The sequence below is a fragment of the Maniola jurtina genome, chromosome Z, assembly GCF_905333055.1.
Source record: "Maniola jurtina chromosome Z, ilManJurt1.1, whole genome shotgun sequence".
Taxonomy (NCBI): Eukaryota; Metazoa; Arthropoda; class Insecta; order Lepidoptera; family Nymphalidae; genus Maniola; species Maniola jurtina.
In genome coordinates this window covers 10,650,806-10,666,944 of record NC_060058.1, presented here as the reverse complement: position 1 = coordinate 10,666,944, position 16,139 = coordinate 10,650,806, and the positions used below count along the sequence as shown (strand labels likewise).

The 16,139-nt window shown below is 36.2% G+C and overlaps 1 protein-coding gene across 3 annotated transcripts in view; it reads right to left on the bottom strand.

Moving 5' to 3' along the window:
* LOC123880433 (bestrophin-4) overlaps positions 1-16,139 on the bottom strand; it is a 55,400-nt gene that overhangs the window by 14,107 nt on the left and 25,154 nt on the right. The gene's annotated exons all lie outside the window — the stretch shown is intronic.

Here is a 16,139-nt window from a genome sequence, read left to right as displayed (position 1 = left end):
AGACAAAAAAGTGATCCTATTAGGGTTCCGTTTTTCCTTTTGAGATACGGAACCCTAAAAATTAAGAATAGAAGGTCGTTTGCCATATTCTATACATGGATGTTACCTATGGCCTAAGTTTACATACCTTTCAGAATGAAAACTTAGGCCATAATCCACCACAGAGATAGCGTACTTAGTGGTTAAGATGTTCGCCTCTAACTTGGGAGGTAAGGATTTCGATTCCGGGCACACAACTCTAACTCAAAGTTAAGGAAAAACGTGAAAAAACCTGCATGCCTGAGCCACCATAATGCTCTCAAGGGCGTAATATGAAGTCTGTTAGGAAGACTATGGCCAAACCTTTCTCATTCTGAGAGGAGACCCGTGATCAGTAGTGAGCCGGCGCGGTGATGGGAGCATTATGATGATGTCATTACTTAGAATTCAGTAGTCCAAGCCATTAGTGCGGTATACGGATTCCTATTTGGTAAATTTTCTTGAACGGAATTTCATGGCTGTTAGCTCTCATATAGCGTAGCGTGTGCAACTTGATTGTTACCGTAACAATATCTAATGTAACAAGAGGCCTGGTAAGTTAATATAATACGTACTATGCACATACATAACGCTTTTCAATCTTTATTGTATTGTTGTTTTTTGCGTCATGGCGTACTTGATACTTCGTGTCATATTTAGGTTATAAACTAGGTATCAGCTTAGCTGTGATGTCTTCGGATTTTTTCCTTTATTTGAGACCTAGAGATAAGACCTACTTACCTGCCAAATTTCATGATTCTAGGTCAACGGGAAGTACCCTATAAGTTTTCTTGACAGACACGACAGACTGACAGACACCAAAGTGATCCTTTATGGTAATTTCCTTTTGAGGTACGGAATCCGAAAAACTATAGACGTTCGGATCCTAAGGTCAAGACACCCCACCAGGTGAACAGATGACATCAAACAAATCGCACGGAGGCGCTGGATTCAGGTGGCATAAGATCATGGCGTGTGGAAATTCCTACAAGACATCTATGTCTATGTTGCTGTGGACATCCACCGGTTGATAATGAGCATGGCTAACAAATAATTAGCACAGAGATTAACTAGGTAAGTACATATTTGCAAGCAGGCCAGCATATGATTCTGTACGTGATCTCACGTCTTGCTGATGGCTAAGGTTTTCCTCGTTGCGAATCAGCAAGGTAAAGGGCGCACTATCGACGTGTCACGACATAATCCATCTCCATCTGCTATCTATCTATCTATCTGTCTATCTATCTATCTATCTATCTATCTACCTTGCTGTGAGTTGTACTTATGCTTGCGCTTCACGACAATCATGCCTGAGAAACAGAACAATGATGAGGCCTAGGTTGAAGCACGCTTGCCTAGAAAATGCCTTCCCATTCTTGCCTTGAAGATATTCAAGTTAGACTTAAACCGAAGAAGTTAAATGTAAACTGGTATACCCCTTCCAGGTTAGCCCGTAGTTTGCTAGTTAGCGAAACTGCGATCTTACCTGGTGGTAAGTGATGATGCAGCCTAAGATGGTTGTAAGCTAACTTTGAAGGAGTATGGCACTTGGCAGTTTTATTAAGCCCATGTTCCTAAAAACATTTTGGGAACGTACTTTGATATTCTGCCATCAATAAACGTACTTTGAAACTATTAGACGCAGGTACGTCACATGATAAGGTGGTTTAGAAAGGATTTGCCACGGTTTCGACTCTATTACAGATTCATAAAGTCCGTAACACCTTTAGCATTAAGGTCAGAATGCTGTGACGAGTTTTTTAGCCTAGCACGTATTAAAATTATTGATTATGCATACGCTTTGTTAGGTACATTTGCGGCCGATCGTTGAAAACAACCAGTTTTTGTAACAAACGTGTCTCAAACCCGCTATTATTGGTATATTGTTACGAAATATTTAACTGAGGAGTTATTATAATGTGCATATAGACTATAATCATATATACGTGACTTTTATTCCTATAGGTACCTATGTTGGAAGGAGTAAAAAACATATAAATATACACTCCTCAGTCCTCATATTGTCAGCTTTAATATCTACGTATACTCGTCTGTGTTCGTAAATAAGAATTTGGAGTACACTCAAAATCTGTTATAACGACATCGAAAAGACTTTATTACTTACTAGCCGATGCCCGCGGCTTCGCCCGCGTGGATTTAGGTTTTTTGAAATCCCGTGGAAACTCTTTGATTTTCCGGGATAAAAAGTAGCCTATGTGCTAATCCAGGATATTATCTATCTCCATTCCAAATTTCAGCCAAATCCATCTGGTAGTTTTGCGTGAAGGAGTAACAAACATACACACACACACACACACACACACACACACACACACACACACACACACACACACACACACACACATACAAACTTTCGGCTTTATAATATTAGTGTGATATATTTGGTCGTAAAACCGATCATATATATATCTACCGGTAGTGTTCTTAAGGTAGAAATTCACCTAGCTATATATAAGTCCATTTAATAGATACTAGCCGATGCCCGCGACTTCGCCCGCGCGGATTTAGGTTTTTCGAAATCCCGTGGGAACTCTTCGATTTTCCGGGATAAAAAGTAGCCTATGTGCTAATCCAGGATATTATCTATCTCCATTCCAAATTTCAGCCAAATCCGTCCAGTAGTTTTTGTGTGAAGGAGTAACAAACATACACACACACACACACACACACACACACACACACACACACACACACATACAAACTTTCGCCTTTATAATATTAGTGTGATTACTAGGAATAATATTCAAGTAAGTATATATAGGTACTGTAAAACTTGTTCATTTCACATAAAACATAATATATTGAAGAACATGTAGGACATATTATATTATCATCAACTATTCATCTCTCATCAAAATCTGTAATTACAGTCTGTTTGAAATATTTAATTTGTCAAATGTACGAATTAGTTCTATGAACATGTACGACATAATTATATTTTCCCTATTCATAAAACCTTTCATTTCAGTCTATTTAGAATTTTGTCAAAGGCTCAGAATATTGTCAAAGGTACAAATTTTGTAGTTCACGTTGGGTTTTAATTATTGCATCGTCATAATTTCACTGAATATGATCAAACTGAATGAAGAGATATGAGAAAGAGGGCTTTGATTTTATTACGTTTTACTGCACATACAATTTGTATCTGGAAATATGTAATTAAAATTTACAGTAGATCATAAGCTGGAGACTTTTTTACTTTTACAATCTTAATAGGCTTTGTGTAGGTGTGCCAGATGTGGTTGTTTTATCTACCTTCTAAAGTTGCTCGAAAAATAGTTGCCTCCACGGGATATTCCAAATATCTAAATCCACGCAGACTAAGTCACAGGCATCAACTAGTTTTTTATAAAAAATAAATGAATTATCAAGATAAGAATCATAGTAAACTACTTAATAAGTTATTGTCTATTCATTGTACAATAATAATAGGATAATTGTAAATAAAATTAACGGAAATAACTACCTATTTATAGCGGTACATAAAACTTCTTACATGAGAAGTAGGTACAATGAGACGATAAGGAAAAATGTTAGATATTATATTCTATAAATGATAAATGTTCTTAGGTATGCATAGTAATAGGCAAAAACTAATAGTGTGCTGTAAATAACTGCTCATAGAATTATTTAATTTTGCTTTTTCTTCGACATAATATTATTTATCTACTACAAGCACGTGCACATTATATAAACCTAACTAAGAACCAAAGATAGGTCATAAGTCATTGTTCATTATCAGGAAAAGTAGAGGTCCCAATGGCGTGCCTTGACTAACACCTGATTCTGAACGTGTATTAGACTTCAAACTTCAGAAAATGTTCAGACACAAAAGTTTAGGTAAGTATACAAACTAAAACTCCATACGATCACGTTGGGACTTATGAACCCGATTTTACTTGGTTAGTCATAATAAGCTAAGATAGAATCTATCGAAAGCATTTCGTAAACCAAAATAAAGTAATCCTAATTACTTACCTATCTACAACATACTCGTATTATATAGTATGACTTAAACGTGAGATCGTAGACCAGTTTGAAACCTGTTATCAACAAAAAATAAAACATTTTTTTCTTCATAGTAAATGGATACATAACAAAATAATAATTAGTTAGTAGGTAATAGGTATTAGTTACTTTGACCTTTAGCAAAAAAATAACTACACGATACGCTGGCGTGATGAATGATCAATATGAAACACAAGAGTCAATTAGTAACATTGTTTTTGTATTGCGAGTGACACAAAAAGCAACAATGACTCTTGTATATAAACATCCGTTGCTGAAGAGATTCTACATTGGTTATTAGGTGAGAGCCGGTCACAATTTATGCTGACCGGCAAAAATCCCGACCGCATTTGGTACGAAAACTTCACCATGAGAAAAAATAAAAAGAATTTTCCCGCGAAATCGTACCTACTTGGAAAAGATAAAAAGAGAGGCCAAAAAAGCGTTGAATGGGATGCGCAGAAGAAATGAGGAGAACGGATAAATATACAAACTGGAGAAGGTAGTCGAAAGACCACGATGAATGGAAGTAGACTGTGGAAGAGGCCAAGACCCAGAAAGGGTTGCAGCATGATGATGATGGTTTTGTGTAAGAAATCTTCACGAAAGTATCGACAATAAATAACTGTATAAATCAACTCAATCGGGTGAGTGATGCGCGAACACATCGGCTAACAAACAGTATATGAAGATTATTTTGAAAGTTCCCAGATATAAAAACATACCTACTAGATAGACTGCTGAAATCATAATCCTCATTTTGCTAAGATGGTTAAGAAAAACTACTGTGCAATTATGTGTAATAAAGGTAATTTAAATACAGTGGGCGCAAGATTTTAACGCAGATTAATCTTCAAGGTAAGATTATGAGTTCATCTAGCAATTCTTGGGGTGCTGTTTTTTTACCCGACTATTTGTTTGTTTGTGTGTTCCATCGTGATTACCGAACTTGAAACTACTAATTCTAACAACTTTAACAATTCTGACCATCAAAAGGTGTACTTTGAATACATGATTTTGAGTTTAAGTTTGAATAAGATTTATTAAATTAATGGTAGTTAGTTGTCTTTGTCCAGAAGTGTTTTGCGTGACGTAATTGCAAATTCTACATGGTGGACATGAGAAAAAAATAAAATGTACAAAAAATTTGGCGTGCTGCCGGGTGGATTAAGACTCTTTGATTTTTGGGATAAAAAGTAGCCTATGTCACGTCTTGTCCAAGTCTTTATCTATATCCAAGTAAATAATCACGCCTATCTATTGCTCTATTGCAACATGATCGACGGACAAAGCAACAAACAAACACATTTTATGGCTAGTGATAGCAGATAGTTGTATCTTGTACGATGGGTACGGAAACCTTTGTGTGCGAGTCCGACACGCGCCCATTCGGTTTTTTGGATTTGGTTAACAGGGCTCTCTCCGTCACTCGTTTCATACAATCGTAGTTCCAATTTCATTTGAATATTAAGCAACCAAAGTCCATGAAAGGAGAATGCCCATGGACAGTACTCTCACAAGAAGCATTGTACCTTAAATTTTTTATTCATTTATTAAAGCTAAAATAATAACATAATTTCTCACTAAGTTTCATGAATATTTGTTTTGGGATTATTTTTTTCGTAAATAAAAGTGCTTTTAAACTTCCGGCTGTTATGTAAGCCATTGCCATTATTGTAGTTAGTTTTAACTTTTAATTTTTATCCCCTTCAGGAAAGGCAAAGGTCGTAAACCATGCAGCCTGGTAAGAAGCCATTATTGTAATTATTTACTGATTCATTTGTCACAAAATTACTGAGAAGGGATGTCCATTTTTAAAAATGATATTATTGTTTGTTATATCGATTATCAAGATCTACGATATCGATTTTTTTTAATTTGAGTTTTGTTACTCTGAATTGTTTATTATTATTTTTAGAGCCTATTTTTACTGTGAATAATATTATCTTTATTTTTACCGCATTTATGATTTTTTAACCTTCTCAAATGCGGAGTAATTAATAACACGTTTTAATGTAGGTACTTACATAATTCGAAGAAAAATAGTCGATGAAAGTCGAATCGATTTATTTTCTTCGGCAAGAGTACATAGTCTATATACCCCAGTCTATACTGTCTATGTTCGAGATTCCTAGCGATATATAGACGCCATATTTTTTGTTTGTTTAGATTCTATTTAGTATGTTTTTATTTCGGTTTGTGTATGTTACGCGCCGAGTTGAGTAGCTGTAGGACTTTGCTCATAGCAGAGTGAATTATCCAGTAGAGTGGTAACTAGCCACAGCCAAAGCCTCCCACTAGATGTATTATCTGGTCTCATAAAGCTAGGTATCTAACCATCATCATTATCAACCGCTAGACGTCCACGTCTGGACATAGGTCTCTTGTAGGGACTTCCACAGACCACGGCCTTGCGCCGCCTGAATCCAGCGGCTTCTTGCGACTCGTTGTCTTTCCACCTAGTGAGGGGTCTTTCAACGCTGCGCTTTCTGCTACGAGGTAGTGACGCCAACACTTTTGGGACCCAAACGCCTATCGTTTTTTCGAACTATGTGCCCTACAAATTGCCACTTCCTGTATCCAATACGGGTGATATATTATTTTCTTATTACTATCCAATCATTCATACTAATTATTACTACAGAACATGTAGAGTTCTGTCATCGGTGTTAATCGTGTAGGTCAGCGATGTACCTATATGTGAACGGGTACTAGGTAGGTAAGTATTCGTAAAATAAAAGGCTATATTTTTCTTTCTCTGCTATCAGTCGAATACCTACTCGACTATTTTGTTTAAAAAATCTGAAACTGACTGTTTTATTAAGCCTATAAAGATCCTTTCTTACTTTTTAGCTGGACCTAACCTCAAAATATTGTAATTTTTATGGTTAATATTTCTGAAATGCGGAAACCGTTTTCACTAATTTTTTCTACAAATATTCTGATGATGTCATTGAACAGATAGAGCTTGATTTGATGGTGATACAAAAATCTTGAAGACAGTACATTTGTTCATACTTGAATGGGCATTGTCTTTTTGCGGATTTAGATTTTAAAACTACATATTTTGCTTGTATGAAAATTTTTAAGATCGCGTAACTTTGAAACCGAATATTTTAACAGAAATCTGGAAAATCACAGACATAGATATTAGTTTCTAGAATATGTCTGCAAAATTTCATGGACTTTGGTTGCTTAATATTCAAATGAAATTGGAACTACGTTTGTATGTAAACGAGTGACGGAGAGAGCCCTCTTAAAGATTTATAGATCGGTAAAAATTACCAGTTTCAATTAACAAATGAATGATCCGTGAAATAAATCAATTTACTCTAAAATAAACATGATTAGCATTGACATCTATTGAATATTGACCCACTGACCTTGATAATTAGTTTTTTGGTACCAGCATTCGAGTGAGTGCCTCGGAGAGCTCAGAGCACATTAAAAGTAGTCGGTCTCAGTTATTATCACTAACATGTATAGTAAGTACTCGTATAAATAAAGGAAAATCTGGCTGAATGACTGATCTGTCAACGCACAGCTCAAACTACTGGACGGGTCGAGCTGTTTGGTATGCTGATAGCTAAAGTTAGGTAGGTAAAGTTACTCCGTAACAGCTGGTAGACTAAGTAAAATAACTAAAAACCCAATTTGCCATATGTTTTGGCGAATGTTTATTTTAGCAAAAATGGAGTGTAAACTATGATTGTAGAAACAAAATGCAAAGTTAGTGAGTAGTTTTTTTTCGCATTACGGTCAAGGTAGAGCTGACAGCTAATAAAATAACACGAACTTCAGTTAGTCACGTTATACGAGTGTTTTTATAAACTCTAGTTAAAAAGTCGATACTTGAACCCTGATACTCCGTATTATTCAATTGTGCTGAACAAACAAAACTCACTTCTCTGGAGCACAGGGTGGGAGGTTCCGGCCGTGGCTAGTTACCACCCTACCAGCAAAGCCTTGCCGCTAAGCGATTTATCGTCCCAGCACGATGCCGACTAGAAACCGATCATAGGGGTACAAGTAAACTTCCATATCCATTCCAACTTAGCCCGCTTCCATTTTAGACTGCATCATCATTTACCACCAGGTGAGATCGCAGTCAAGGGCTAACTGAGCAAAAAATTGACCAATTGATTAATAGGTTTTATCCCAATACAGCCCAGGCACACAGATGGACAGCGAAAGCTTAGTGATAGGGTCCCATTAGCACTCTTCGGGTACGGAACTCTAAAAATAATCGTAAATCGTAAAACGGGATTCGAATGCATACTTCGTACTTGAGTTCCGCATACGATTCACAGTTGAGTCGTATGCGGAAGAACTTGGGAGCCCTACGCATGAGTATCCCAATAAAGCCCCTGCTTATATCGTCATCATGAACCAATAGACATCCATTGCTGGACATAGGTCTCTTGTAGGGACTTCCACATACCATGGTCTTACTCAACAGCTCTCTAGACCTGCGATTCGTGTGATGTCGTCCATCCACTTAGGTCTTAGTGGGAACCCTTGCAGCGCTGCGCTTTGCAATGCGAGGTCGCCATTCCAGCACCTTAGGACCCCTACGCATATCAGTTTTCTGTGTGCCCTGCCCCTTGCCTCTTCAGTTTTACAATCCGCTGAACTATATCGGTTATTCTGGTTCTCTTGCCAATCTCCTCATTTCTGATTTGATCTCGCTACGCTCGGGAGTTACTCTAAAATCCCTCGTTCGATTTATCCAGGTGCCCGTGACGTAAGACATTACATTATCCCTATGTTGCATAATCTACTATTACATTTGAAAATGACGCAATACAGCCGCAATATCGATTTTTTCAAAAGAACTATTTATAGCCAATGCAACTCGCATGATGTAAGAATTCTAATGATACCCCCCTCCCCCATACATTCAAATCTATTCAGGCGTCTAAAACTTATATGGTGGTACTAGCTGATACCCGCGATTTCGTTCGCGCGGATGTAGGTTTTTTAAAATTCCCGTGGGAACTCTTTAATTTTCCGGGATAAAAAGTAGCCTATGTGCTAATCCAGGGTATAATCTATCTCCATTCCAAATTTAAGCCCAATCCGTCCAGTAGTTTTTGCGTGAAGGAGTAACAAACATACACACACACACATACAAACTTCCTCCTTTATAATATTAGTGTGATACAGAAACTCACTTGCATACACATTGAAAACATTACCTTTTTGGGCAGTCGTGTAAAAATAGGCTGTCCCCAACACGACATCAAATGTTATTTACATGCAGTACCTACGTGACGTCATAAGTGACATTTTACGCATTGAGAAATGGGGATTAATTTTTAACCCATCCTCGTCATAATTTATTGTAACAATCATTTCCTCAACGTCATAATAATAAAAGAGTCTCACTTCTTTTATTTTTCTGTTGTTTCTGTAATTTTATTTTTTGTTGTTTCTTTTATTTCACTTTTTGTTGTTTCTGTTATTTTACTTTTTGTTGTTTCTGTTATTTTATTTTTTGTTATTTCTGTAATTTTATTTTAGTAAATATTTTTAAAAATAGGTTATTAATGAGATAATAAATAATTATTTGAGAGTGCAAAAAAGTGTTTCATTAGAGTTCCGTACCCAAGGGTTGCCAACAGGACCCTATTACTAAGCCTCCGCTGTCCCGTCCGTCCGTTCGTCCGCCAGTCTGTCAGCGGGCTGTATCTCATGAACCCTAATAGGTAGAGAGTTGTATGCGGGGCGTCCTTGCCCCGAACGTCATCTCGACATGTCGCGTACTATAAAATGCATGACTGTATAGAAGTGTCAAATTTAGATAACCGGGGCCTGCCCCCCAGAGCAGACCGGTTTTCCAAATATCGTGGAATTCCCCCTAGATTTTATTTAAATCATATCTTAAGGCTATTTCACGCCGGAGCAACGACAAGCAACAATGCAGAATGCTACAAATGGATTTTATGTGGAGTCTCATCCCATCATCTTCTCAACCCATCGTCAGCCCACTACTGAGAACGGGTCTCTTCTCGAAAGGAGAAGGGCGTAGCATATGTGGGTTGGTAGATTTCCTATAGCTTTGGAGATGGAGAATTCTCAGATATATCCGCCCTAATATCTATATAGTCTATGCTGCTACGCGTTTGTGTAACACGCACGAATTTATCTTCGCTTTTTAAAACAATATTGTGTACTACTTGGCCTATCTGGAATTTAATAACAATTATTTGGAAAAATCACAACAATCTATATTATTAATATTATAAATGCGAAAGTGTGTCTGTCTGTCTGCTACGTTTTCCCGGCCCAACCACTGAGCCGATTTTAATGAAATTTAATACAGACTTGGGATACATCCCGGGGAAGGGCATAGGCTACTTTTTATTCCGGAAAATTGAAGAGTTCCTACGGGATTTAATAAAACCGAAATCCACGCGGGTGAATCCGCGGGCATCCTCTAGTGATTAAATATATTAAGTAAAAGTAGGATTTTAAATTTTAACTTAGGTCCAGTTGCATGTTAGGTGGTTAATGTTAGATTACGGTTACCGTTAAACTTTTACGGACTGTAAAAACAAATTGACAACACAGGTCACATTTGAACCTAATTGTTTCTTTTAACCTTCATCTCAGTGCAGAGGTCTGAATATTATTATAATATGCTGCTTATTTATTGCACTTTGCTGTTTATTAGTGGTCAAAGTTTAACACTAAGCATACTGCATAACGTAACTTTAACCACTGGCTAAGCAACGTCAACAAATTATTTATATGACGAATACCATGAAATATATTATTCCGTGTTACGTAGTAGGTATTATTTGAAATTAGTAATATCGTTATACGCCTCGCATAAGTACCTATTAGTGGACGGATATTATAGAAAGAAGTTTGAATATATTATTATAATATTGTAAATCTTAGCACTTTCTAATGTTTACAAACACTGGTAAATTATGTATGGTCTTTCCAATTTGCAAAAAGTTTAAATAAAATATGAACTTAGTATTATTATCCATACTAATAATGTCATAAATGCGAAAGTGTGTCTGTATGTCTGTCTGTCTGCTAGCTTTTCACGGTCCAACAGTTTAACTGATTGCTATCGCTATGGCTTATGAGCAACTATATAGAAAAATATAAATTAATAATAAAATTAATCTGTCTATTTATCGATGGAGGCTTCGGCTATGGCTAGTTACCACCCTGCCAGCAAAATCGTGCTGGGCAAGCGATTTAGCGTTCTGGAACGGTACCGTAAAAACCAAAGGCGTATGGGTTTAATAAAAACTGCCATACCCCTTCCAGGTTATCCCGTTTCCATATTAGACTGAATCATCACTTACAACCAGATGAGATTGCTGTCAAGGGCTAACTTGTATCTGAATAAAAAAAATATGGATACGTGAAAATTGTGCATGATCAGTGCAAACGTGCGGTTTTTTGCAATTGTGACTAAAGTTACCTATTACCTATTGTTATAAGTTGTTTATCTAATAATTATATTATTCTAATCACGTTTAGATCGATAATTAATTCAATAATGACACCTATTAAGCCAAAAAACGTATCGAGAAATATTACACATTGTCAGGTTTAAAAGTAATTTCGCAGCATTCAAATAATAAATAATAGGAAGCCATAATAAGAACAATGGGCATCGTCACATGCACGGTCGCAGGCGGCAAATAGCGAATAATAAAAACAATGCAACAAACAACCGTAAAGCTACGGCCACATCTGCGAATGAACGCGAGATACGATGCGGGAGCGTCGACGACGCGAATTTATACGTGCGTAGGTGTGCATGATGCCATTAAATATCATGGGAACAGCCGCCGCGCGGTTAACATTCCCGCTTCGTAGTCTCTTTGGTCGCGCAGGTTTGGATGATGCTGAACTCACTAGCGACACGATAATATGGTATTCGACAATTATTATATTGGAAATACTTGGAAAAGCACGAAGGTCCATCAAAAACGGACAAATTCCATAACTGTAGGTAACCTTGGGTACATCTACTAATTCTACGCTAAACAATCAATTTCGATTCGCGATTTTTAACATTGCACGGTCATTAAAATGATTATTGTGGTAGGATGCCTAGGTTGAATTCGGATACCTAATGGAATAATTGGTGGATGCCCCAATTTGAATGCAAGTACAAGTGCTAAGTACCTACTTCGTTACTATTGTGGTTTGCCATGTATATTCATTACAAATAACTACCTATTATGGTAAGTATCAAAAGAAACACTTATGTTCAATAAAAATTGAAATAGTAGAATCTTTCATGCAAAAATTTTACACGGCAAATAAACGCGTTATTAAAGCTGAAATTTAACCTAGCATTACTTTTCCGTGCGCAGGAGCTCGACAAAAAATTGTAAACAAAAAGTCCTTAGTGTGATCTTACGGTCAAACATATAATTGTTATAATTAATGCCTTTATATACTTTACCTTGTTAGTATTTCCCGTTCACGCTTGGCTGCCGAGACTCGCTATATAACACCACCTAAAATTTTCAACTTATGGAAATATTTATTTACATAGTCTGCTTAGAATTCGCATTGCAGCATATTAATTGGTACACATCAAAACAATTGCATATGTGCTATATTCTTATCTATATATATACAACTATATGGTAGGTACTGTCTCAAAGCTATTAAAAATGTTTAACGGCCGTTTTATGCCAGAGCAACACAGTGCGATATCGAAACATGCCGCAGGGCTGCACATCTTACAGTAATTTAAAATGTAGCAAGAATCGTCGGCTAGTTGTCGTTCTTTAATATACAACACGATGTTAACGTCTTGGCATAAAATAGACTGCCGGATTCCATTAGTGGCATGCCGCCATAGAGTAAAGATTGCCAACCCTTAATCTAAGCATGCTACATTGTCGCATGTTGTTGTTTTGGCAGTAACAATATAATCTAAACAGTTAACATATCTGTATGAAATGCATTTCCATAAATTAATAAACAAATGAATATACTTACCTATAATTATAATTCAAATTTTAATCACAGGCGATGAAAAACTAAGATGTGTACCTAATCATTTTGCCTATTCCAAAATGCAGAATAAATAAATGTTACATACAAGTCGTCTTAGTATATTGACCTTTCAAGTTATGTTCATAGAATTTTGACTAAGGACAAATTATAAGCAAAATTATTATAACTAGCCATAATGTTTTATTGTATTTTTCGAAAAAAGGGATCTAATATCATCAAAATAATATAATTTACTCTTTACTATTTAAAAATAATAAAATATATATTTTATTGAAAGAAAATAAGTGTATTTTTGATTAAATTTTCAGTTTATTAGAATAACTGAGCTCATACTTACTATGCGTTTAAATAATTATGCCTTATAAAAATAAATATTTTAAAAATACGTTTGCACGGACATAAAATATGTACATGTTATCATTAAAAAGTGTCGGTTATCTTATAATTTATAGGTAAAAAGTAAACGGACGTAAACGAAAGTCAAACTGGTGCTTTTAACTTTTTATCGGCTTTTTTATTTCTATGTAACAGTAGAACAGTGTAGTCGTCGTAACTTTCACTATCGATTTCAAGGATAGTGAATGTTATTTGTTAACTTTGAGATGCAATAATCATTTTTTTGCAATTTATTTGCAAATACATATTTTTTTAGATTATTCGCGATTTTCAGATTTAGTATCGTGAAACCACCGCTTTATTTTTTTACCTTATCTACTACAAAATGCGACTGCTAATGCTATAAAATATTTATTGATGTATTTTCTTGTATGTGGAGGTAGTCGTATTTATATAATCAGGTAACTACTAGATGAAGCTCACGACTTCGTCCGCGGGGATTGATATTGTTCAAAAACCCATGCATAAGTAGGTATATTTTGAGGAAGTCATTATAATACTACGTACGATAAGTATAGGTTTCATATTTTATTATAAGATGAATGATTGTTACACTTTTCAATAAACCAGACAATTTCATAAAGATTTTTTAAAGAAAAAGACCGCCTTTGCGCGCTTAATTTTTCTGTTTCCTTAATGTAACAAAAGCGATGATATTGATTAAAACGTCGGCCTTTTATTCAAGTGGTCAGGGGTTCGATCCTGGACACACATCTCTAATTTTTTTGAATGATGTATGTTTATATGATTTGCTTTTACAGGGAAGGAAAAAATCGTGAGGAAACCTGAATGTCTGAGAGTTTTTAGGGTTCCGTACCTCAAAAGGAAAAACGGATCCCTTATATTATCATTTTGTTGTCTGTCTGTCTGTCTGTTTGTCTGTCCGACCGTTGTGTCTATCAAGAAACCTATAGGGTACTTCCCGTTGACCTAGAATCATGAAAGACAGGTAGGTAGGTCTTATAACTCTTATAGCACAAGTACAGGAATAAATCTGAAAACCGCGAATTTGTGGTTGCATCATTAGAAAAATTAAAATGTGTTTTGATTTTCAAAGTAAGAGAAACCTGAATTTCTGAGTGTTCTTTATAAGGTGAAGACTGCTCCGTACAGGGCCAGCGTGGCGCACTATGGCTCAAACCTTTCTCATTCTGGAAAAAGACCAGATCTCTCTTAGTACCACTACTAAGAGAGATCTGGTCTTAGTAGTGGGCCAGCGATGGGTTAATTTTGATGGATGTAATTTTGCGTGAAAAATTATGACCTGACAAATGCTGAACTTTCATCTAGTTGTCATAATCAGCATAATGAATTCCCACTGCTGGGCAACGCTCTCTCAAACAAGGCATTTTATCCACCACCTGTTAGACTATACATTTTAGTGAAATTATTGAAATGTTTCGTCAGCATATACCTAAGCACCCGCATATTGGAACCAGAGTTGCGACATTATACCTTCAATATGCGTAGAAACATCGCTCTACAGCTACGACGAATAGGTACCTACATACAAAACGCTTTTATTTTCGTAGTTATTAAAAAATATCCTACTCAGTAATATTATAAATGCGATAGTATGTGTGTTGGTTGGATTGTTCTTCAATTACGCTGCAACGGAGCAAGGATCGGCTCAACGTTTTACCCGATTACGGCAAAGCCAAAAGGAAGGGTTCTGATTTTATAGCAGTCTATGTATGTATGTAGATTTGTATTTATGTATAGTCCACCGTAGCACCTAAACTACTGAGCCGATTTTGATGAATGAGGTGTCAATCGAGTCGCTATTAGGTACGGGTGACATAGGCTACATTTTATACGAAAAAAATTGATATGACGGATGTAACATCCAAAAAATTGTCCAATTTTTTTTTGCTATTGTGCGTCGGGTAGGTATCAAATGAAAGAGGTAAAATCCTCATATGATACAATTTTAAAATACACCAACGGACAGAAAAACGATTTTATATATCTATTGCTATCTATCGGCAGTTCGCGGGTAGTAGTCGCTTCATCTTATTGACAGATTACCAACGATAAGTATGTTGGTTGATGAAAATACCGAGTTTGTTTTCGCTTCATTGATCGCTCCCAAAATAACACTATATAGAATATGTAAATACTTATCTACTCGTTGTAGAGAAAGAGCCAGTGCGTGCCAGACCTTCGTTGTTTTATAGAGGCCGAAAGTTTCTCTGCGTATCGTCCCCAACACAGGGAGGAACGTTCAGCGGCTATAAAGTTTGATTCATGGTGGCTTTACGAGATAACAGATCATAAAGATGTAAAAAATGTTACGTCAAAGTATACCTAACGTCAATTTTTTTTGTATTTTCTTCGAAATAGTATTAGAGATTGCGTCATGCATTGCCAGACACTTAGTGTCATAGCAACCCCCTGCCAGATGCCCTTAAATTTTAAAAATTTAAGTATGTTTGACAGAAGGTTGCCATGATCCAAACTTCATAGTCGTTGATCGTTCCTCCTTGTGTTGGGGACAATACGCACAGACACCTTTATACAAAATAACGAAGGTCTGGCACGCACTGGCTCCTAGTCCATAGCCAATGATCTAGTCATTTACTTTAACACATAATATGTAATTGTGAAGTATCATAAAATATCACAGGCACGTTTTGTTTGAGTTATCGAGTCATAGTTGTCATAAATGTGTGTTTATACATGGTTTTACA